Source organism: Brachyhypopomus gauderio, chromosome 12 (assembly GCF_052324685.1).
Source record: "Brachyhypopomus gauderio isolate BG-103 chromosome 12, BGAUD_0.2, whole genome shotgun sequence".
Lineage (NCBI taxonomy): Eukaryota > Metazoa > Chordata > Actinopteri > Gymnotiformes > Hypopomidae > Brachyhypopomus > Brachyhypopomus gauderio.
In genome coordinates, this window is record NC_135222.1 from 18,082,373 (window position 1) to 18,090,401 (window position 8,029).

Sequence of the window (8,029 nt, forward strand, 5' to 3'; positions counted from 1 at the left end):
ACCCCCAGAGACGCTCGTTTCGCTGCACTCTTCGCTTCGCTATTGAACTCTGTAGACACTCAGCGTCCACACCGTTTAAAGCACCGTGAAGCTGCGGGACTGAGTGAGAGGAAAGCCGCGTCGTTACCAGTGATAAGAACCTGATTCTGAACAAAAGTTGAGCGCGTTGTAGCGCATATTTAGTCAATGACATGTACACACAACAGTATATGTTTGATCACTTATTTTTTGACATTTTAGGGGAAGCTGAGCTTCCCTTGCAGTCTTAGAGCAATCGCCACTGCTGTGTACCTACACACTACATTAACAGATGACTCTCCACATGGCTCCTCTGGCCATGGCGATGGCCCAAAGCCACATCACATCTGAGCCAAGGCCTATTCAGCAGAGTCCCTGTCCTTGTCGATGAACAGAGAAGGCCGTCTGCTACCCATTAGCGAGTGCCAGAGTGGAGCCAGCCTTGTCGGGTGGAGGTCGCGGGTGGAGGGGTGCGCAGAGCATTTATCGCAGGCCGAGATTCACAGAAGAAGACAACGGCGATTGGATCGTAATTGAGCTGTTGCATCAGTGAGATCTCCATGGCAACCCCCACATTTCCCTACTCCGCCTTTCACAATAAAAAAGCAGCAACAGAACGTGATGGTTGTCATGGCAGCTGTTCTGGTGTAGCACATTTGCATAAGTATGAGGCTTAATTTTATTGGAGCAGAAATGCACAATGGGAAATATGGGAAATATGGAAAGTATCAAGGAGACTTTTTTGTAAACTGAAATGATTGCCAACACACTAATATTATTAATATGTAGTTGTAGTGGTTATAGTGGGAGTAATGGTGGTAGTAGTTGTAGGTGTAGTGGTTGTAGTGGGAGTAATGGTGGTAGTAGTTGTGTAGTAGGAGTAATGGTGGTAGTAGTTGAGTAGTGGGAGTAATGGTGGTAGTAGTTGTGTAGTGGGAGTAATGGTGGTAGTAGTTGTAGTTGTAGTGGTTATAGTGGGAGTAATGGTGGTAGTAGTTGTAGGTGTAGTGGTTGTAGTGGGAGTAATGGTGGTAGTAGTTGTGTAGTGGGAGTAATGGTGGTAGTAGTTGTAGGTGTACTGGCTGTAGTGGGAGTAGTAGTGGTTGTAGTGGGAGTAATGGTGGTAGTAGTTGTAGTTGTAGTGGTTATAGTGGGACTAATGGTGGTAGTAGTTGTAGGTGTACTGGCTGTAGTGGGAGTAGTAGTGGTTGTAGTGGGAGTAATGGTGGTAGTAGTTGTAGGTGTAGTGGTTGTAGTGGGTGTAATGGTGGTAGTAGTTGTGTAGTGGGAGTAATGGTGGTAGTAGTTGTAGGGGTAGTGGTTGTAGTGGGAGTAATGGTGGTAGTAGTTGTGTAGTGGGAGTAATGGAAGCCAGTCCTCCATGTTAGGGGCCACAGCCTCACATGCTACTTTAACCACCGGGACAATCTTAACTTTCCTCATTCTCTCCCTCCATACAGTCAGTCCCTGGTCAGGACATGAGACCAGACTCATTTTGGCATTTGTATGTATGTGTGCATCGTTTCCCTTAGGTGTGCCCTCAGCCTTGACCTTCTGACCTTCTTAGCTTTCAAACATATCTGACACTGTACTATGGAGCTTTTTTGTGTCACCAGAACCTAACCCTGAAATCATTATTATTTGAAAAAATTGTCTGTAAAATTCATTCAGGTATGCACAAATTCAAGTTAAAATTCAGGTTCAGGTCAAAATTCAGGTTCGGGTCGAAATTCAGGTTTGGGTCAAAATTACTCTGTTACTAGTTCAGAATACTGTTTAACGATAACGTCGAATTAAGATTATAGGAGGGTACGCGAATCTACAGTGGTAGACCGTTAATGACAGAACTGTAAATTTAAAGGATTTATTATTATAGATGTATGGGTATCAGTGAATGTTCCTCCACGCCATCGCATTTGTAGTATTTGTGCAAATGTAGTTTAATGATTTCAGGTTCAGGTTCTGGTGACACTAAAAAAGCTCCATACTGTGCACTCAGCATCCATTCTGTTCCCTTTTCATGCCTCTGAATCTAACCGCACACTCCTTGACTCAGGTTAAGCTTTTAATTAATGCTGCTTGTGAACCATACACAGCTGTAGGAGCTGCCGACAACAGATAGAGCCAATCATTGTTAAGCCATTTTGTCGCCATAGTGACGTGGACACGTGTCGACACCACTGTCTAGATTCCTCATGGAGTGCTTGCAAAACCCACCACCCACTCTACCCCTTAATCACCTCACTGTCTTCCAAATGCATTCAGTTAAGTCCTGTCTGCACACAGGAGAGAAAGCCTTGCTGTTTATATTAAAGCCATGGACGTCGTCCTCCCAGGCCCCTGCACTATGTCTCGTAGCTGCTCCTGGTGAGGCAAGACTCCCCGACATCCTGGAGGACGTCTGAAACAGCAGTGAATGCTGGGTAACAAAGATCCACTGCCACCCAGAGCACCAGCTAACCCGTGTCAGCTGGAAACGGCATGTGGAACGCTTCGCTCAGCCCCCTGGCTGTCGGAGCTTCTGCGTTTGTGTGCCGGGCCAACATGACCTCCTGACCTCTGCTTGGTCCATCAGACAGCCTGAGCATGGTTGTCTGTCACAGCTCAGCCACTTAGACATACAGTATGTGATGACTGGGACATCAGTGCTCTGACTCCGCAGTCCTGCCCCCTCACAACACACCGCACCATGCCTTCATAATCACATTCACATTCCTTTTTTAAAGCTTTATTAATACACATAGAAGCAGTGAGTATACATAGACATCAAAAAACCCATTTTTCAACTCATCCATGTTCCATCCCACACCCACCCCATCAGGAAACACCCACAATGGAAGGAAAAAAGGATGATAACACCAATAAAACGTAATGACAGGAAAAAGGGAACAGGCTCTTGTTTCTTTCATGGCATCATATCATACACAAGTCATTAATCTCCACACTGCCTCATTTGTCATTCACCCTCCTCCTTCGACCGGGGGCCGTTTGTGTTTAACAAGGAGGGCATTCAGTTGTCTAAGAGAATGAATCCAACTTTATTGAGAGTAAAATATCTATGTTTTGACTTGTAGACTGTCCTGTGGAATGCTCATTTAACCACCGTCTTCATGAAGGTGGAATTTCACATTCTCAGTTCACTCATTTACATTTTCCTGATGTTTCTCATAGCAACACCTTTTAAATGGGGAAAACCACGTCACCCAGCAACTGGACCCTGCAGTCCAGATGACCATCAGCATGTTTGTTTGGGATGCCTCTTCATGTAAAACATTCCCAAAATTCTTCTTCAAACATTGGATGGATCGTATGGATCAAATGACTGCTAGTTTGTTTTACATTTCTAACACAAAGGACAAATATTTTAAATAAATGAATTTAATTTGTGTGGAGTTAACAATGTGTAACAGTGTGTCATGTTAAACTGGATTTGTTCATATTTTGTGAAGATCACCATTGTTTGTTTAAATTACGCACCCCCCCTCCCCCCCCCCCCGCTCGACAACTTACGTTCGCCACAGCCCCCCCCCCCCCCCCCCCCGCTCGCCAACTTAAACACAGTGCAAAGTGTCCTGGTTTTCCCAAACAAAAATATGGTCACCCTAACATAATTACATTTTAAATTGCATAAATTGTATATGTCTTTAGGAAAGGATCATTTTTGTAGAGAAAAACAGGTTATCCCTTTCACCCAATTCCATAATTGTAAAGAAATGCTGATTGGGAATACAATAAATTTCAGAATCCTGCCAAAAGCTAGGAAAGTCCCTATAGAGATCCCTGTTAGTTCCAACACGTTCGTCCTGCCAATAATTGAAGAAATTGTCTCTAATTCCTTCAGGAATAACAGAATTACAGGAAATAGGAGCTGTCTTGTATAGTCTGTTTATGACTGATTAACAGGTACATGTGTTCATAAGCATAAAATTAATGTAGAATCAGTGAGTTTGTGGTTAGCTTAACTAGCGTAGCCTTTGATCCCAGAAAGAGATAAGCTGAAAAGGGGCGGGACTCATTTTGTACTGTTCTGTGGAATGCTGTGCAGCATCGGCTACTTCTGTCTGAAGCCGTATTCATGTACTGTAGATCTGAATCATGTGGCTGAATAGCTGGCCCCAACATTAGGTGATCCTAACCCACCTTTATAACGTGGTGCTTGTATCTTTACCGACTTAATTCTCAGGTTTTTACTGCCCTCATAGAAAATGGGTGACTAATTCTTTAAAATACATTTTGGGTATCATAAATGGAAAAAGATTTTAAAAGACCAATTAATTTAGGGAGATTGTTCATGTTTATTATATTCATCCATCCTGATAATGATAGTGGTAGTCCCATCAATTACTGAAACATTCATTTTTTTCCCCTCATCTAGTTGGAAAGAAGGCCTGGCTCAGTTCTATATGTCCATAGCAAATACCTGATTTCCAGTTTAACAACACTGTAAAGGACCTGTCATCTGCAGCAGTGAACTTTCAGAAATATTGAGTTTTATCATAATTGTTTATAATCTGATACTTGGCTGTATCTGTACCTGGAGCAAAGACAGAGCAGAGACAGTTGAGGTATCAATATATCTCCAAAAGAACACTATGCCTGTGTGTTTCAGTGAATCCAGTTGAATTACCTTTTAGGGAGGATCAGATCTAATGGCAAAACATAAAGGTTCAGTAGCTAAAGGTTCAATAACTACAGTGAATAACAAAGAGGACACAGAACACCCTTGACATGAAGTCATTAGTCAAGAGTTGGGGCTTGGAATAACCATGTTAAATAATCAATAAATATACTACCAGAACCCATAGCCACTATAGTTTGGAAGCGGTGCTAGGCTCAGTCCTGTTGACCTGTTGACTCTATGTCCTTAAGCATCCTCGAGGTCTGAGCGCCCTGTCTCGATTAGATGTAGCAGTCTACATGTGTAGTGGTTTAGGCAGCACGGTAACTGCCGACATCTAGAGACTTTGGAAGCATTCTACGGTTCAACGATCCCTTAATCATATTTGTGAGAGGGGTGAATAATATAATCTAAAAAAAAAACTTAAAAAGAAAAATAGTGTTGTAAAAATCTACTGGGAATCCATCAGGGCCAGAGATTTTGTTGATTTGAAGTTTCTGGGGAACAAGTTCAGCTTGCGAAATAAGGAGAAAAAATGATGTAAAGCTAATTTAGCACAAACATCTGAATATTGTCAATGGGTAAAAGTCTTGGGTGAAAGACATAAAATAACAGTAGCATGCTGTATCAACTTAAGACTATATAAGAGAGCATATATGGACCTGTGAACCTTTGACCTCTTTAGTTAGTCAGGAAAACCATTATTGGATTATGAGCAGGTCTATTCTACAGAACAGTCAAAATGTTGTGCTGTATGAAGTCCTGGTGACTACAGCTTGTTATGTCTGCTTCCTCACTCGGTTTTAGTTCACTCTGCTTTGTGGTTGGAGAGGTTCTTGTTGGTGACATGCCTGTACTGCTTTCAAAGAGGCCACCCTGTTGTGTTTGTGGGCAGCCCAGTGTTTTAACCTGTGTCCTGCTGCTGTGTGCGCTGCTGTGTTTACCTCACCTCATGTGTTAAAGCTAACTGCATCATGAGGCTATTTAAAGGACAGCATGTTCTGTCACAAGCCATTTGGCCTGATGCAGAGACTGTAAACATATTTTCCTGCGAGAAGATTATTGGTTTAAGAGATAGGTTTAACGGAGTGCAGGATTTGATCAAATTCACCGTGATAGGTTTAAACAAGAAATTTATGGTCAATTAGATTTTTTTATTTTTTTACCGAGTAGCAAAAACATTCATTTAAATAATGGCTACATAAAAAGGTATTCATAATCAGCAATGATGTTAACTCAACACTAACAACTGTTCAGCTGCTAAAAAAAAGCCCCCTTTGACCCAGGCAGACTTCCTGTTAGTCTTGCTTCTGCCTCTATAAATAGAGAGTGACTGTGGTCTGAAACTCCTGCCCTGCGTGACTTCTTTGGTCACCAGCACACTCAGAGTGTTGCGTGCCTTTTGAGCACCTCAGTACCGCACAACCAACTAGGTCCTCATTTGTCGTTTGTCCACACAACCAATTAGGTCCTCATTTTGTCATTTGTCCACACAACAAAATAAAAAAATGCAACCAAATGCAAGATCAAAGAGATGTCATGGAAACGACACTGCCCGTCCACTCTATTAGGAAGCCCCGCCTTCCCTCGGCCTCAGTGGAGTCTATATTTGATGCAGCTAATCTTATATGTGGCTTTAACGGTCACGCACGTATACAGTGTAGACCGTGTGTTGCCAGGTAGAATCTGCCAGCCGCCCCCTTTCCTGTCTAGCCCTGATCGGTTTCTGACTGCTGTCTGAATATCATGTGGGTGACGCACCCTGCCCACCACAGCAGTGACCCTGACCCCGACGGTGACAGTAACAGCACATGGCGTGATAGTGGGTGCTGGAACTAGGAGTTGCACATATTAGTGTCATTGTTAAGGATAGCCTGCCATTCACAGACCTAACCAACAGTCCTCTGGACACAAACTGACCAATGATGAGGAATTGCTTTCATGTATTGATCATGGAAACACTTATAGACACCCACATAGCCTCTGACGTGACTTCAGTAATTAATTAATGAGAGAGCATTTCATTAATCGACTCTGGTATAATTTTTTGGAGGTTGGACAGTGACGTCAATGAGTATAGCATGAATTCACATTTGTCTTAATCTCTGTCTGATGCATGACCAGGGTATCAGACATTTAATCACAGGTTACTTAAATGGATGCCAGTTCTTATTTAGAAACTAACTTACTGTTCCTGGTTTTCTTTACACAGTATATTCCACTATATTCTGTTGACTGTATGCCATGAAATATCTCATTCCAAAGAAGATATATTTTTCAGATGGCATTTTGTCCCTGTGGAACCAGCAGCTGTTACCCCCTCCGTCTGTGAGTCCTGTCGTATACTTGTTTATGTACTAGATGTGCAAGCTAAGTTCGGTTGAGTTGGGGGGGTTTTCTGTTTGCGTGTGCTTGTGTGTATAACCACACTGTGAGTTCTGATGCAATGCCCATGCAACAGATTTGAGTCTTTCTCATTACACGAGCAGCACCTCTTCACCATTGGCTGAGGCTGCTTCCAGAGCAGCTGCTGTCTCTGTGAAGAACTGAGCACATCTTTCTTTCTGGGCACAGTAATTTAATTCCGCCAAATGTTCCTTTGTTAATTCCTAATCCATATAATCCGCTAATTCTTCTGCTTAAATTTTTTAAAATAACTTTGCCTGCAGATGTCGGTAATTGGCAACATGTATTGTGTGGAATTTGTGTTTCTGTTCCTTGTTTTTTGCGTTTGAAGTAAGGCGTAGAAGGCACGTGACTCATGGTGGGTCCCGGTAAGCAGGGGCAAGCCTCACCATGCACTGCAAACAGCCTTTAACTGTAAATAATCACGTGTAAACACACATGTAAACACTTCAGGAAATGTTGCAGTTTCCCCATCTCAGAACAGCAGGTAGAGCATGCTGCTGGCTCCCCTGAGGTCATGTCTTTAACTCCCAAGAACAAAATATTGTGAGTGATAAATATGTAAGTTGCTCTAGATGAGAGTGGTTGCCAAATGCTTTGAATGTAACAAAGCTCCACTCCAAAGTGATGCCAGGTCTCCAGTGACAGACCTCACAATTACAGATGGCCTGTTGTTACACTTTATTAAAAGCTTTAATCTCTCTTCATCTCAAAAAGACAGATCATCTCTTCTCTGATGACAGTGAAGACAGGACCCCCTGTCTGGTCTCTGCTCATGCTTCCTGCAATTGGACAGCTCTTCAGCTACCAGACGTATTTAAAATGCATAAAGGGTAGCTAATTAGCATAATGCTTAATTTAATGGGATCCCAACAGACACCAGCTGGTCAGTACTTAAAAATCCCCACTTTGTTCATATGCTAAAACAGCCCTGCAGAACTCGCGGCCAAGTTTCACTCCAGCAGTATCGTACCACTGACACTCATA